The sequence below is a fragment of the Nyctereutes procyonoides genome, unplaced genomic scaffold (genome assembly GCF_905146905.1).
Source record: "Nyctereutes procyonoides isolate TBG_1078 unplaced genomic scaffold, NYPRO_anot_genome, whole genome shotgun sequence".
NCBI lineage: Eukaryota > Metazoa > Chordata > Mammalia > Carnivora > Canidae > Nyctereutes > Nyctereutes procyonoides.
In genome coordinates, this window is record NW_026575131.1 from 26,536,870 (window position 1) to 26,553,926 (window position 17,057).

Sequence of the window (17,057 nt, forward strand, 5' to 3'; positions counted from 1 at the left end):
ACTTAAAAAAAAAAAAAACCTGAAGTCATCCATGAGTACATCAAGTTCTTTAGTTTCACCAACTCACAAAACACTTTATAGTTCATCTTCTCTTCCTGTTTCTTTAAGTGCATTCTCTCCTACTCTGTGATTTAAAGAAATTTCCATTCCATGTTATTGTAATTGGTACATAACTGAATTTTTCTCAGACTGGGGTCCCCAGACCAACTGGTTTGCTTTTTCTTGGGGTTCTAGGAATTCTCTATGAGACTTGTAAAGAGATGTAAGCATATGCTGAATTCATGCAGATGAACATTTAAAAACTGGATGTGCCCATATGACTTCCGTATCTGGAGGTTTTGAAATATATTTCAAATTCCCTAACACCCTTCCTTCAGCAGCTAGGGTCTAATTTACCTTCCCTCGAATGCAGCCAGGACTTAGTGACTTGCTTCTAATGAATGATGTGAGACAAAGTGACCTCGAATGACTTTCAGGGCTAGGTGAGAAAAGGTGGTGTGGCTTCCACCTGTCTGTCTTGGGGGCATGAACATAGGAAGTTCTGAGCTTTTGAGGTACTCTATTAATGGAGAGAATTTATAGAGATCCTAGTGGAGCCCCAACTATTCAAGTCCCCTAGCCTAGTTAGTAGGCATGTGAGTGATGAAGACTTTGAGAGGACCCCAGCCACCAACTGACTATGACCACATGAAAGGCCCCAGGCCAGAATTGACTAGCTGAGCCACTCCTGGGTTCCTGGCCCAAAGAAACCAGGAGAAATAGGTGACTATTGCTATTTTAAGTCACTGAGTTTTGTGGTGTGTGTTACAAAGCAATAGGGAGCTACTATGCTGTCCTTATTTGCAGCTGAGTTTATGATTACATTGCAACTGAGTATTTATTATAGACCAATAAGAAGAGAATACAGGCAGACATAATAAATGCATGTCAAGTGAGAGATGAAATTTTGCAGTAGTTGGAATAGAGAACAATGTGACAAGTAAATGGCTCATCACAACCAGCTTGGTGTTTCTGTCAGGCTGAACTCAAAGGAATCTTTGTTCCGTCAATACCCTACTCAAATTGCAAGCAGTTAGTGGGTTTCAGCAAAACAACTTCAAGGACGTTTAACAAATGCAGTCAATTTTAATTGTATTAGTTTTGCTTGGCATTTTTTTTTCTGATTTTCTTGGACGTTGTAATTCCTTATATCTAGTTTTATATGTTGGCATTTAAGTAACATTATAATAGAATACTTAAGTCAGCACCAGAGAACCACAATTATTTTTTTCTTTAAGAGGAATCTTAGGGGGCAGCGTGGGTGGCTCAGCGGTTTAGCACCGCCTTCAGCCCAGGGCATGATCCTGGAAACCCTGGATCGAGTCCCACGTCGGTCGGGCTCCCTGCATGGAGCCTGCTTCTCCCTCTGCCCTGTGTCTCTGCCTCTCTCTCTCTCTCTCTCTCTCTCTCTCACTCTCTCTCTCCTCTGTCTCTCATGAATAAATAAATAAAATCTTAAAAAAAAAAAAAGAGGAATCTTGGGGCACCTGGGTGGTTCAGTAGTTGAGCATCTGCCTTTGGCTCAGGTCGTGATCCCAGGGTCCTGGGATCGAGTCCCCCTATGTCACTGCCTCACTCTCTCTGTCTTTTATGAAGAAAAAAATAAAAATCTTTAAAAAAAATAAGAGGAATCTTAAGTTTGAGAATCACTGAGGGAGAATCTTCAGATAGGGATCTGCATCTACAACACAATATTATGTCATTAGCTGTTAAAGAGGAGTACCTACTGCTCTTCACCGTAGAGCTTTTTTCTTGATTGTCCATATATGTAGCAGTTCGAGTGCAAGTCTTGTGCATCTGTCTTCAAGTCTCCCAGTTATTGAAGCTTTGCATTTGGAACCTCTGTGGATGACAACGATATGTTCAGTCTATGTATTCTTGTATATACAGCCTGACTTTTTCATTAGCAATCACATATTTCTCCTATTCATCAGTTTCAGCCAGATGATGGCCACCTGTTTTGTATTGCCCTTGACCACCCCAAATTAAACTTTTGGGTAGAGCAATTAAATTATATTTTAAATCAGGCCATTATAAATGTAACTTTCAATTCTGGTGAATACTCATTCACTTGTTTTTAGATTATGCTTACACCAAAATACAGGAATTAATTTGTAGCTTATATTAATACATGTAAATGTATATTTTTGTTTTTGTTTTATGCGGGTGACTGGTAACTATAACACATGGCTTTCTGTTCCATGCTATGAAAAATATCTAAAAGTAGCTTGACTTCTTAAACCAAATGACAGATGATTAATTTTTATAATAACATTTATATTATTGATTGTACCCTTGAAGTATTTACACAGTATGGTATTTAACACTTTTTATATATTATTTTGTTTAATCCATAGAATTTACCTAATGGTTTAGGTAAAAGTATCATTTTACAGAGGCTCAGAAGGATCGTCATTTGTCAAAAGATAACATAGCTGGAAATAGAAGAGCTAAGATTTGAACCCAAATAGGTTGGCCTTTAACAATTCAGAATTCTCTTGAATTCTAAACTCTCTTGACTTGTCATACATTCTTGTTTACCATATTTCAGTAAAGCTAAGTTGTTATCGATTGTAAGGTGTTCCATTATCTGTGTGCCAGGAAAACAATGACAGTTAACACCATGATGTAAAGTTTTAATACTAGAAATTTTACTTTATATTGATTTGATAATGTTCTACATAATAAACAGACCCAGTTAGACATAACATTACTGTTACATATATAAAAGGGAAAGCAAAAATAAATAAATGGAAGCAGGTGTTTTTCTAGAGTCTGGCTCTTCTGAATTATTTTGTAGGTGAAAGTCATCAGTGTTTGTATTTTTCTACATTGTCATATTCCATGTCAGTGAGAGGATTGATGAACTAGCATTTCTTAAAAGAATGCTCCATTATTGGACCTGATTTTTCTTCCAAACTGCTATCATCTTTTTTCCAAACTTTGAAATGTATGTCCAGGCAAAACCAATGCCACTCATTTAAATATTAAAAAAATGCACATCTTAGAGTTAATGGAATATGATATTATGTTTCCTACAGACCATGTTAAAAAATCAACCATCCAGAAATTTAAGTATTTTATAATATTTTAGCTATTCTAGGCATCTAGGTCTAATCTCAGACACTAGCCTGCTGTGGATCATCAGTATACATTTACGTTGCTTTACATACATTTCTCCATTTGTTGAATGCTTATGATACATCAAGTTCTGATCTAGAGTCTTTGCATGTGTTAATTCACCAAGGAGCAGCATACTGTCCCATCGTATCAATGAAGAAACTGAGATTTAGAGTTTAAATAATTTTTTCAGTCACATTGCTTCCTAATTGGCAAAGCCAGGATTTGATTTCAATCTCCTGGGCACCAACATCCATTTTGCCAACTATTTTGCTATATTACCATCCACATGAACACAATTATTGGCATTGTTAGAGTTTTCTTTTTTTTTTTTTATGATAGAGAGAGAGAGAGAGGCAGAGACACAGGCAGAGGGAGAAGCAGGCTCCATGCACCAGGAGCCTGACGTGGGATTCGATCCCGGGTCTCGAGGATCATGCCCTGGGCCAAAAGCAGGCGCTAAACTGCCGCGCCACCCAGGGATCCCTTATTGGCATTGTTAGAATTGGTAACGGATATTAATGATCCTTATTATGTGCTATGTAAATTATTTTTACTTCCCTTAGCCTTCCCTCTGCCTGCACATGGGTATATAAAGTACCATGAACAGGGATTTTTATTGACTCCTCTCCTCAAAGCCAGTAACCCTTCAGGGACTGATCTGGATATAATGGGCCAATATTTCTTACAGTCTGGCAATGCATCACTCCTATGGTTGTCTTGCTGTAAAGGTTTCTGGGGGAATTATCTAAAAATGACCATAGAACTGGCCATATCACAGGACTCTTACAAGACATAGATCCAAGCACGCCTATTTACCAGTGATCAGAAAATTTCATCTTGGCAATCATTCTATAGGAAATTAATGTGCTTCCTTCACACGTTTGTGGCCCGGCATATGAAATGAAAGAATATGTGAATTGTTGTATGTTGTGCCTGAAGCTGAAGGTTTTATTATTTATCTGCTGCCCAGGATAGCCATGCCTAGGTAATTATGTTGCTCTTAAAAAGAAGGAAAATAATCTCAGAGGTACCCTGACCTCATTTTATAAACTGGAGGTCAGTGGCACAAATATTTCACAATACTCCTAAACCTTATGCTGTGCAAGTAACTAATCCAAGTATCACTCACAAAATAAAGTGAAGCAGCTCTTTGAAAGATTTTTTTTTTATTTATTTATGATAGTCACAGAGAGAGAGAGGCAGAGATACAGGCAGAGTGAGAAGCAGGCTCCATGCACCAGGAGCCCGACGTGGGATTCGATCCCGGGTCTCCAGGATCACACCCTGGGCCAAAGGCAGGCACTAAACCACTGCGCCATCCAGGGATCCCTGAAGCAGCTCTTTGAACATCAGGTCATGGATTTGGGGAACCTTCACTTAAAGAGTTCTGCCACAGTACCTTGAGATAGTGCCTTTTAACCAATCTGTCCAGGTGTTTGGCAACAAGAGGATCCCTGTAATTTCTAGAACTCGAGGGCCATGCTTTGCTAGAGAAAAGTCAGTTTCCTCTGGAAAGGTTTGTGAGACACTATGAACTCATGCACTGGGTGAGATGTTCATGTGCTTCCTCCCATTGTCTCAGGTCTCACATCTGCTGCCACCATCTTCCAGATACCTAAAGGTGAAATGATCCTTGACTTTCCCAGATGACTCTTACTTGGTCCCTCTGCAATTTAACCTTGAGTCCTACTTCTCCTACCTCCTCAATAACTCCCTAATCTGCCCACTTCTTTCCTTTCCAGTCACCGCCTTGCCCCCCCGGTCAGCTGCCCTACCCTCAGCTTGATTTCACCGATCCTGGGGTACCTGTGTGGTTCAGGGGTTGAGCATTTCCTTTGGTTCAGGTCATGATCCTGGGGTCCTGGTATTGAGTCCCTTATCAACTCCCCACAGGGAGCCTGCTTCTCCTTCTTCCTATGTCTCTGCCTCTCTGTGTGTCTCTTATGAATAAACTCTTTTTAAAAAAAAGTCTCACAGATCCTGTCTGCCTTCAGTCCTGCTATTTATGAAAATACAAAGTCTGATCTCTTCACTCCCTGGCTTAAACTCTTCGATGGCTTCCTGTGGCTCTTGAAATAAGGCCCCTAGTTTGTCATAGAGGTTACAAGGCCCTTCATGATGAGGACCCCTGGATTTCCCAAGCCCCTTCTCTCTCCTTCCCCCCAGCCAATGCCCATTTCTCTGCTTCAGTCAAATGGAACAACTTTCAACAACTCATTTGCCCCCCTGCAGCCCTTACACTGTCTATAATATCCTGCCTTTCAAGTCCAAAGTTAGATTTTATATCCTTTTAGGGGGACTTCTTCCACACACAGCCTGGTGCCCCCCCTGCACTTTGCTCTTCATGATTATTCTCTCACTTAGCTAATTCTATAGTTACCCCTTATATTTTTCACCAACTATGAATTCCTTGAGACAGAAACAGTTTCTTGTTCACTGTTCTACATCAGGGCAGTGGTTTCCATACTGTGTATAGATAGCCCTGGTGACAATATGAAGCAGTATACAGATGCTCTTTTTAAGATTTTATTTATTTAAATAAAAAGAGAGAGAGAGTACAAATTGGAAGAGGGCAGAGAGAAAGGGAGAAGCATACTCCCTGCTGAGCAGGGAGCTTGATGTGGGGCTTGATCCCATGACACTGGGATCATGACCTGAGCTGAAGGCAGACACTTAACGGACTGAGCCACCCAGGCGCCCCTCGATGCTCTTTTTAAAACTTAAAAATTGTTCCACATTTTTAATGTTTATCTTCTGTTTATGACAAATGGTGTTTGTTTTCTTTATTATGGAAGTTGGATGCACAAAGTGGATTAACTATGATCCTTGTTCCATGACACAGTCACCACTAGCCTTGAATGGACCCACTTATATTTATTTTGCCGTGTTATATCATAACAAGCATCTCCAAATTCACTATGCAAGGCAAAAGCTAAGATCTTCATGGCAGCTGACATTTACCCAAATGGTACACTCATTCTCTTCTACATCCTTCCACCTGACCCTGCATGCTATCATCACCATTCTCTTGTTTTCTGTTTGAATAGTTTAATTGCCTCTGTATTTCTAAACTTATTTTTCTTACACTGGTTGTTTTTAACTTTATAAAAAGGATACTATGTGTACACAATATTTGGGGACTTTTTTTCACTTAATATCATGTTGCTAAGAGCCATGATTTTTGTTGTATCGCTATATGTCACTGCAGTGCATTTGGTTTGCCTGCTATATTATGTTCCTCTGATGAATCTACCACAGTTTAAGCATCCATTTGCCCACTATTGATAGGCATTTGGTTGTCTCCTCATGTTTGCCATTGTGCACAACCATGCCCAGAGTATTTGAGTGCATGTCACCTATTGGACATTACAAGCATTTCCCTGGAGTAGAACTTCTGGACCACAGAGTATGTGAATCTTTAATTCTAGGAGATAATACCAAACTAGGAAATCAATGAGTGGGCACTGATTTGTTACTTCTAACAGGGTCTATGAAATCCTATGGACTCAAATCCTCTCTGGTATTTAGTATTGTCAGACTTTTCCATTTTGGTCACTCAAATACCAGTAAAATGCTCTCTTGTGTAATCTTGATTTGCATTTCCCTGATTATTAGTAATATTGAACATTTCTTCGTGCATCTGTTGTACATATGTGTTTTCTCTGAAATGCTTATTCTTGTCTTTTGCCCATTTTTCAGTTGGATTGTTTGTGTTGTTCATATTAACGTGCATGCATTTTAACATTTTGATACCAATTCTTTGTAGATTATATGTACTTGTTGCAGAATATCTTATTGAAGTTAACTTATCTTTATCATATCTTTAAGCTATCCTAATGAGTAAAGGTTGCTAACATACCACACACATAACATTCTACAGTACCAAAGTAGACTTCTGGATAGCATGAAGTTACCCAGTGTCTTAACTGACAAAATAGGTTGTGATGGAGATTTTCCTCTATATTTGAGCTCTTTGAGAACTAGAACCTACTTCTATCCACATTTCCATAAGGGCCTAGGCACTCAGCTAGCACTTGCTGCAATGAACTGAAATACTTTGTGGAAATAGGCACATTAATAAGAACATTGACCCTCTGAGTTGTTTAAACAGATGGCTTGTTTCTGAAAAACCAAAAAAAAATGTAAAATAAACTAAAGAATGGGATTGATCTCCAGGTGATCTTCACAGTTGTGGGGAAACGGTGTTTTTGGCAGGCTGTCTCACATGGTCACACGGGCCATCCCTTCCTTTTCTAAGACTGTATTTTGGAATGCTTTGGTATTTGGGGTATAGGTAATTTTGACGGACTCATCTGAAAGAGAGTTTCACATATATTGCAAAAATTCTCTTTGGAGCTAAAAAAATAAAAAAATAAAAATTAAATACTACTCCTTCTTAAATAGCTTCTATGACTTAATCTCCCCACTCCCACAAGCAGACCTACCTAGGTCTTTTTCTTTTTCATTCTTTAGCTCTCAGAGAGGTAAAAAGCAAGACATATCAACATGGCCACTTTGATATAAAAGCATAGTGTAAAATGTTCAGTTTTTTAAAGATTTTATTTATTTGACAAAGAGAGAGCACAAACAAGGGGAAGCAGCAGGCAGAGGGAGAGGGAAAAGCAGGCTTCCTGCTGAGCAAGGAGCCCAATGTGGGACTTGATCCCAGGATCTTGGGATCATGACCTGAGCTGAAGGCAGTCACCTAACCAACTAAGCTATCCAGGTGCCCTAAAATGTTAATTTTTAATCTGCTTGTTTTTTACCTAAAATATGGAGTCAACCAAGCTCTCTGAGGCTTTTCCTGTGACTCCCACCCATACTATACCTAGTACTCCCATCCATTTCCCATGAGGCCCAAGACAGCAGCAGGAATAATTTGGGCCTGCATGATGCAGTGAGAGGAGATCTGTTTTATACCTTATTTGGCAATGTTTCTCAATATGAAAATTCTGTAGTGTATCTTTACATTTTAAAGTATCTTATAGTGTATTTAATAATCTAGAACACTACATATTCACATACATATAGGATGAGGAGCACCATGACACACACCCCTGTGTACCCGTTATCAAGGCTGAGTAACAGAACTTTGCTAGTCCTAATACACCTCATATTATTCCTCTCCATTCTCATTGATTTACTTATTGAAAAATACTTTTTGCATGACCATTATGTGTCAAGCACTGTTCTAGTCACTGAAAAACATTAAAATAGAAAAACTGACAATAAGTCCCGACGCGCAGAACCTACATTTTATAAAAGGAAAGTACTGTTTTGAATTTTGCATTCATCATTCCCTTTTCTTCCCTCACAGTTTTACTATATATATAGTATATATTCATATATATATGAATCTCTAAATAATATATTAGTTTACTATCTTTTAAACCTTGATTTTTTTCATTTAAATATTTTTATGCATGAAATGCTAGTTCATTCATTTTCACTGTTTGTGGACTTTTATTTCATGATTATACTTCACATTTTCCTGTTTGTGGATATTTGGATTGTCTTTAGATTTTTGCTTTTGCAAAAAAAAAGCTACTTAGAAATGATATCCTACAACATATGTTTCTGTGTCTTTTTTTTTTAATTAACTAATTTATTTATTTACAATAGTCATACAGAGAGAGAGAGAGAGGCAGAGACACAGGCAGAGGGAGAAGCAGGCTCCATGCACCGGGAGCCCGACGTGGGATTCAATCCCGGGTCTCCAGGATCATGCCCTGGGCCAAAGGCAGGCGCCAAACCGCTGCGCCACCCAGGGATCCCTGTTTCTGTGTCTTGATCCTTTTGCTTACTGTTATGTTCATGAGATTCACTTCCATTGTGTGTAGCAATAATTCATTACTGTATAGTTTTCCACTGTATGTACGTACCTGATTTGTTTATAATTCTGTGTTTTAACATTTATTTCTAGCATTTATTTAATGATATGTTTGCATGTTTTTAGAGCATGTATTTGTGTTGAGTATTACTGGATCTTAAGATAGGCATATGCCCAATTTTAGTAAATCCTGTCAAATGATTATATTTAAGGTTGTTCTACAATTTGCATTCCCATAGTGGAGTATGAGAGTAACCATTCTGGTGACTGTATATCACACTGTACTTTTAATTTCCATTTACCTGATGATGAGCGAAGATGAGCACTTTTACAAAAGTTTGCGGGTTGCCTAATATATTTTATCAAGTAGTGGTTTAACACTTTTGCTCACTATCTCTTTTCTCATTGATCTGAAAAAAGTGTATACAGAAATACTCCCAAACATATAAAAGATAGGACCACCGATAAATCATTAAGTCGAAGTGGAAATAATAGCCAAAATTGTTTCACTCCCAATCTCAGAGGTAAAAATTCAACATTTCACTTAAATGTGACAACCAAGGTTTTAAAAGGTGATTTATCATATTATTAAAAATCTATTTTCAGGGGAAAAAATTGACTTGTACATTTACATTCTTAAAATATCCTTGTCAATTTTTGACATTAAGGTTATGCTGGCCTCAAAAATACCCTGGAAAATGATACCTCTATATTCGGGATATTTTCTTCTGGTCCACTGCTCCTTTTACTAATTCTTTCTTCTAACCTTCAGTATCTAATCTTCTATTAAGCCCATTTATTTCGGTTCTGAAATTCAGTGATTGTATTTTAAAATTCTCCAATTTCCTGTTGATCCTTTTACATAATATCAAGTTTTCCACCAAAATTTCTCACCTCATTATTTAATATTTTAGCATGTTAATCTTGATTATATTAATATCCATGTCTGATAGCAAAAAATATCTGGATATCTTATGGGTCTGTTTCTACTAGTTATTTTCTATTACTTTTTAGTCAATTCTTATCTTTTCGTGTGTCTCATTATTTTTGTTTGAGCACTAAACATTGGTAATGAAAACTGGAAACAATTTCAGGCTCTCTCTCTCTCTCTCTCTCTCTCTCTCTCTCTCTCTTTTTTAATAGTAGCAAACTCCTTAAGGAGACGAGCTGTTCAGGTTACAGGTCCACCTTTTTGGGATTCAACTTTTCCTCCAATCCTAGAATTGCAAATTCTTACTGTATCAGTATTGTATTGTCCATGCTTTCAAAGAAATCTTTTAGGAAATTTTGTCAAGGGACGCCTGGGTGGCTCAGTTGGTTAAGCATCTGCCTCCGACTCAAGTCATGGTCCTGGGACCCTGTGATTGAGCCTCACATCAGTCTCTGCTCAGTGTAGAGCCTAATTCTCCCTCTTCCCCTTCCCTACCCTCCCTTCATGCTTATTCTTGCTCTCGCTCTCTCCCTCATAGATGGCTAAAACCTTTAAAAACAAAAAAAGAAAGAAATTTTGCCAAGCTTGTCTAGTTATTATCAGAGGAGAGATTGTCTAAAATAAGCTAGTATGTTATTGCCAGAAGTAACACTATCATTGCATTTTAATTTGCATTTTCTACATTTCAAATGAGTTGTCCAACACTTTCAAAAGCCGAATTACTAGTGTTTTCACTTATGCAAATTTTTCTATTTAATGATTAGTTTCTTTTTAACGATCTATAGAAATTCTTTATGTCATCTAGATTTTTCTTGTTGCATGTATTTTAAATTCTAATTACAATTTATCTTTTTATTTATTTTGATGAACTCGTGTATTTTCTAACATGGCCATATTCATCAATCATTTCCCTTTTGTTGTGTGCCTTTTACTTGTTTAGGAACTCCTTTCCCATCTAAAGATCATAAAAATTTTCTCCTGTATTTCTTCCTAATCATACTGAAGTTTTTCTTTTAACTTCTATCTTTAATCTATCTTCTATTCATGTTAGTATTTGAAGTGAAGTAGGGATTCAATTTTACCTTTTCATATGGGTAGGAATTCAACCTGAAACCATTTATTGAGACAAGGAATTGACCTACATAGAAAGCACTTTAATTTCAGAACAACTTGTTTCAGGGAACTATGCTCCAAGTATAGGAGGTCCCTTTTATCTTAGTATTCATCATCTGTGTCCCTGGAAGCGCCAATGATTTCTTTAAAATCTAGTCTTCCCTCAACCCTCTGACTTGATTTTTAGCTTCTTCCCTCTTGTGTGAATAGTATTTGTTAGTATCTCCTAGGTTGTTAGCTGTTTTTAAAATCCCCAAAATATAGTGCATAAACCATGAAAATGGATAACAAAGTAAAATTACTAATCTCACAAAAGATGTGGAATCTTATAAATTGAGTATAATTGCTTTAATCATCCCCAAAGACAATGGCAGATAGGAAAATGGCAGAATCAGTAACAAAAGAACAGAACATAAGCAATTGAGGTAACACTATAGATGCTTTAAAAGACAATGACTTTAACATCAAAATTTAGGGACTGATCCTTGAGAAAAATGTATAAAGACCACGTATATCATTGCAAACTGATCTCCATGAGTACAATGCAAAAGTAAAATTAGCAATGTCTTATAGCTCAATTTTTTTTGAAGTACAGTTGACATATACTATTAGTTTCAGGTGTACAACATAGTGACTGGACAATTCTGTACATGATGAAATGCGCACCACAATAGGAGTAGTTGCCATCTGTCACCATAGAAAGTTATTACAGTATCATTAATTATATTTCTGATGCTGTATTTTTCATCCCCATTACTTATTTTACAATTGGAAGTTTGTACCTCTTCATCCCCTTCAGCTTTTTTGCCTATGCCCTCATCCCCTCTATCCTCCTGGGAATCACCATTTGTTCTCTGTACTTATGAATCTGTTTTTGTTTTGTTTGTTCATTTATTTGTTTTTTAGACTTCAAATATAAATACAATCATATGGGCTTTTATCTTTCTCTGTCTGACTTATCTCACTTAGCATAATACCTCCTAGGTCACTCAGTTACAAATGGCAAGATTTCATTCTTTTTATGGCTGAGTAATATTCCATTTTATCTATCTATCTATATCCCATATATTCTTTATCCATTTATCTATTGATAGACATTGGGTTGCTTCCATTTCCTGGGTATTGTAAATAATGCTGTGATGAACATAAGGTTGCATATCTTTTTGAATTAGTGTTTTCATTTCTTTTCTTTTTTCTTTTTTTTTTAAAGTCAATACCCAGAAATATAATTACTGGATTATATGGTATTTTTAGTTTTAACTTTCTGAGGAACCCCCATACTGTTTTCCATAGCAGCTGCACCAATTTATCTTCCAAAGAACAGTGCATGAGGGTTCCTTTTTCTCCACATCCTCATCAACACTTTTTATTTCTTGCCTTTTTGATACTAGCCATTGTGATAACTGTGAGGTGATGTCTCATTTTGGTTTTGATTTGCATTGCCCTGATGATTAATGATGTTGAACATTTCTTCATGTGTCTTTTCGCCATCTGTATGTCTTCTTTGGAAAAATGTCTATTAAAGTCTGCCCGTTTTATGGGTTTTTTTTGTTTTTAATGGTGTTCAATTTGCCAACATATAGCATAACACCCAGTGCTCATCCCATCAAGTTCCCCCCTCAGTGCCCATAACCCAGTCACCCCCACCCCTGCCCATCTCCCTTTCCACCACCCCTTGTTCGTTTCCCAGAGTTAGGAGTCTCTTATGTTCTGTCTCCCTTTCTGATATTTCCCACTCATTTTTTTCTCCTTTCCCCTTTATTCCCTTTCACTATTTTTTATATTCCCCAAATGAATGAGAACATACACTGTTTGTCCTTCTCCGATTGACTTACTTCACTCAGCATAATACCCTCCAGTTCCATCCACGTTGAAGCAAATGGTGGGTATTTGTCATTTCTAATGGCTGAGTAATATTCCATTGTATACATAGACCACAGCTTCTTTATCCATTCATCTTTCGATGGACACCGAGTCTCCTTCCACAGTTTGGCTATTGTGGACATTGCTGCTAGAAACATCGGGGTGCAGATGTCCCGGCGTTTCACTGCATCTGTATCTTTGGGGTATATCTCCAGCAATGCAATTGCTGGGTCATAGGGCAGATCTATTTTTAACTCTTTGAGGAACCTCCACACAGTTTTCCAGAGTGGCTGCACCAGTTCACATTCCCACCCACAGTGCAAGAGGGTTCCCTTTCTCCACATCCTCTCCAACATTTGTTGTTAATTTTCACCATTCTCACCAGTGTGAGGTGGTATCTCATTGTGGTTTTGATTTGTATTTCCCTGATGATCTGCCCGTTTTTAAATCAGATTACTACTATTATTGTTGTTGAATTGTATAAATTCTTTATATATCTTAGATATTAACCTCTTATCAAATATATTGATTACAAATATCTTCTTAGTAAGTTGCCTTTTTGTTTTGGTGATGATTTCCCTTGCTCTGCAAAAGCTGTTTAATGTTATATAGTTCCATTGGTTATTTTTGCTATTATTTCCCTTGCCTGAGGAGATGAGTCTAGAAAAATATTGCGAAAGCTGATGTCCAAGAGTTTACTGCTTATGTTCTCTTTTATTTTTATGGTTTCAGGTCTTACATTTAGGTCTTTGATCCATTTTGAGTTTATTTTTTGTGTATGATATAAGAAAGTGGTGCAGTTTTTTTCTTTTGCATGTAGCTGTCCAACATAGCTCAATTTTTAAAGAATTACACACATATGCACACACAAGTAACAGCACTTGATTCTTGCTTTGATTGCTAAGACTATGTCATAGTTGGAATTAGGGCTTAAATTGTCTTACACATAAAATAAGATTGTTTCATAAGTTATATTGTAGTTTATTTGTTTACAAGAGATATACCTTATCTTTGTTTTGGGCAAACATCATACAGTTTCAGGTATATGAGGTAGTGATTAGGCAATTCTATACACTACACTATGCTCGCCACAATAAGTGTACCATCTGTCACATTATTACAATATTATTGACTATATTCCCCATGATGTACTTTGTATTATGTTGTTTTTCTCCTGAGTTAATGACGTATTCTTAAGATAAAATCCCAATCAAAACTTTTTCATTGTTATTTACTATAAAACTTTGATGACTCGGGATTATGAACAATAAACTAGTTGGGGAGAGTAAGAGGTCTTCAAACCACCTCACTGACACACACCCACTTCTCAATGGACTTATTTTATAGGACAAATGTAAATGATTATCACAGCCAGTACTAGGGTAAGGTGACCAAGGTGCTGAAGGCAAGGTATTCAAGAAAGAATTAACTCTTAGAACCGCACCAGTGCAAACACTGATCTGAAATCTATTGCTATACATTAGTTTTGCCTATTCTAGGACTTGAAAAAAAATTGCACAGTATGTTGTCTTTTGTGCTTGGTTTCATTCAGTTGCTTTTGAGATTAATTCATGCTGTGTGTATAAGTAGTTGATCCCCTTTTATTGCTCAGTATTCTGTTTTATAAATTTTCATATAATAAATATACCTTCCTATATTTCATACTGAATTTTTATATAACATTTTATAAATACACCCAATGTGTTTAGCCATTCATCTTTTGATGGGCATTTGAGTTGTATCCAGTTATTGCCTACTATGAATAAAACTGTTGTGACTTTTGTGTCCAATTCTTTTTGTGGGCATATATTTCCATTTCTCTTGAAAAAATGGCTGAGAGTGAAATTACTGGATTATATATTTGTTTAATTTCATAAAAAAGTGCCAAAATGTTTTCCCAAAAAGATGTACCATTTTATACAACCCTCTGCAATGTCTGAGAGTTTCTGCAACTCCATATGCTCACCAATACTTGGTATTATTAGTCATTTTAATTTTAGCTATCCTATTGCTGTGAAGTAGTGTCTCTCTGTGCTTTAATGTGCAGTCCCCTGAAGACTAATATTATATGAGTATCTTTTAATGTGTGTATTAGCTATATGTCTTCTAAAGTGTCTAAGTTTTTAGCCAATTTTTAATTGAATTGTTTGTCATTTAATTATTGAATTTAGGAGCATTTTATGTACTCTGAACTAAATATTTTGAATACAAAAGTTCCATCAGAGTCAGGTATTGATAATTTTATCCTCCATTCTATGGCTTGCCATTTGGTTATCCTATCAGTGTCCTTTGATGAACAAAAAGGTTTAATTTTGATAAAGTCCAATTTATCTTTTTCTTCATGAATATTTAGTCTAAGAGATCTTTGTTGACCCTAAAGTTGCAAATTTTTCTCCTGTGTCTTATTTTAGAACTACTATAGTTTTATAGTTTGCATTTAAACCTAAAGTCTATTTTGAACTAATTTTGATTTATGGCATGAGGAGACATCAATATTCATTTTTTAATATGAACGTTCAGATGTTCCTAGATCATTAAAAACAACTTTCCTTTCCCATTCAATTACTTTAGAACCTTTCCAAAATTCAATTGGCCATAGGTATGTGTGTCGATTTTTAGACTTTATTCTGTTCCACTGCTCTATATGTCAATACTTCTGTCAATACCACATTATTGTGATTACTGGAGCTTTATAATAAGCTTTGAAATCAGATAGTGTAACTCTTCCAACTTTGTTCGTTTTCAAAATTGTTTTGGCTATTATAGATCATTTGGTTTCTATATAAATTCTAGAATCATCACATCAATTTCTGTAAAACCATTTGCTAGGATTTTGACTCAGATACCATTGAATCTATAAACAAATTTGATAGAACTGACATCTTAGCAATACTGAGCCTACCAATCAATGAACAAGATATATATCTCTCTGTAATGTTTAGTATTTTTTGGTGTAATTTTGTTGAACATCTTTCATTAGGTTTATTCCTAGATACTGCAAATGTTTTGATGCTATCAATTTACTTTTTTAAAACAACTTTTTTATCTTAGAAGAGTTTTTGAAAAAATTTGAAGCTAGAACAGAAAATTTCTACAAACATCACACCCAGTTTCCCCTGTTATTAGCATCTTATTTTAGTATGGTACATTTGTTGCAATTAGTGAAATAAGAGTGATGTATAATTACTAACTGAAACTCATACATTATTCAGATTTCCTTCATTTTTATCTAGGGTCCATTTTCTCTAAAATACCAGCTAAAACCATAAAATTCTTAGAGGAAAACATTGAGATAAATCTTCATGACCTTGGATTTGGGCATGGATTCTTAGGTATGACATAGCAAAAAAGAAAAAGCTGGTAAACTAGACTTTCCTAAAATTAAAAACCTTTGTGCATTAAAGGATATTACCAAGAAAAAGAAGACAACTTACAGAATAGGATAAAAAAGACAAATCATTATCTCATAGGGGTATATAGTATCTAAAATATATAAAGAGATTTTATAACACAACAACAAAAAGACCAACAAACCAATTTAAAAATAGGTAAATTATTTGAACAGACATTTCTGCAAAGAAGATATAACCAGAGAAGAAATGGCCAACAAGTACATAAAAAGGTGTTCCGCATCATTAGTCATGAAGGAAATGTAAACAAAATTCACAGTGACATACCACTTCACACCCACTATAATGGCTATAATGAAAACATGGAAAATGACAAGTGTTGGCAAGGGTGTGGAAGAACTGAAACTCTCATCAATTATTGGTGGGAATTTAAAGTAGTTCAGCCAATTTGGAAAACAGTCTGGCAGTTCCCCTAAAAGGTAAATGTAGAATTATTATATGATCGAGCAATTCCCCTCATAGGTATATACTCCAAAGAATTGAAAACAAGTACTCAACTATGTGTAGCCAAATATCCATAGCAGCATTATCCACAATTGTCAAAATGTGGAAATAGCCAGAATGTCCATTAACAGATGGATGGATAAACAAAATGTGGTGTATACGTTCAGTGGAATGTTATTAAGCCTTAAGAAAAAGGAAATGCTCAACATGCTACAACAGAGACAACCTTGAAAACTTTATGCTAAGTAAAAAAAGGCCAGACACAAAAGCTACATGTTGTATGATTCCACTGTTATGGAAAAAT

At 36.2% G+C, this 17,057-nt stretch overlaps 1 long non-coding RNA gene across 2 annotated transcripts in view; it reads right to left on the reverse strand.

Annotated features, from left to right (window-relative positions):
* The window catches only part of LOC129521657 (uncharacterized), a 149,352-nt gene that overhangs the window by 45,754 nt on the left and 86,541 nt on the right, over positions 1–17,057 (reverse strand). For both annotated transcript variants that reach the window (XR_008666844.1, XR_008666845.1), the window contains exon 4: positions 1,763–1,881. This is a non-coding gene — a long non-coding RNA (uncharacterized LOC129521657). The remainder of the gene's footprint in view (positions 1–1,762; positions 1,882–17,057) is intronic.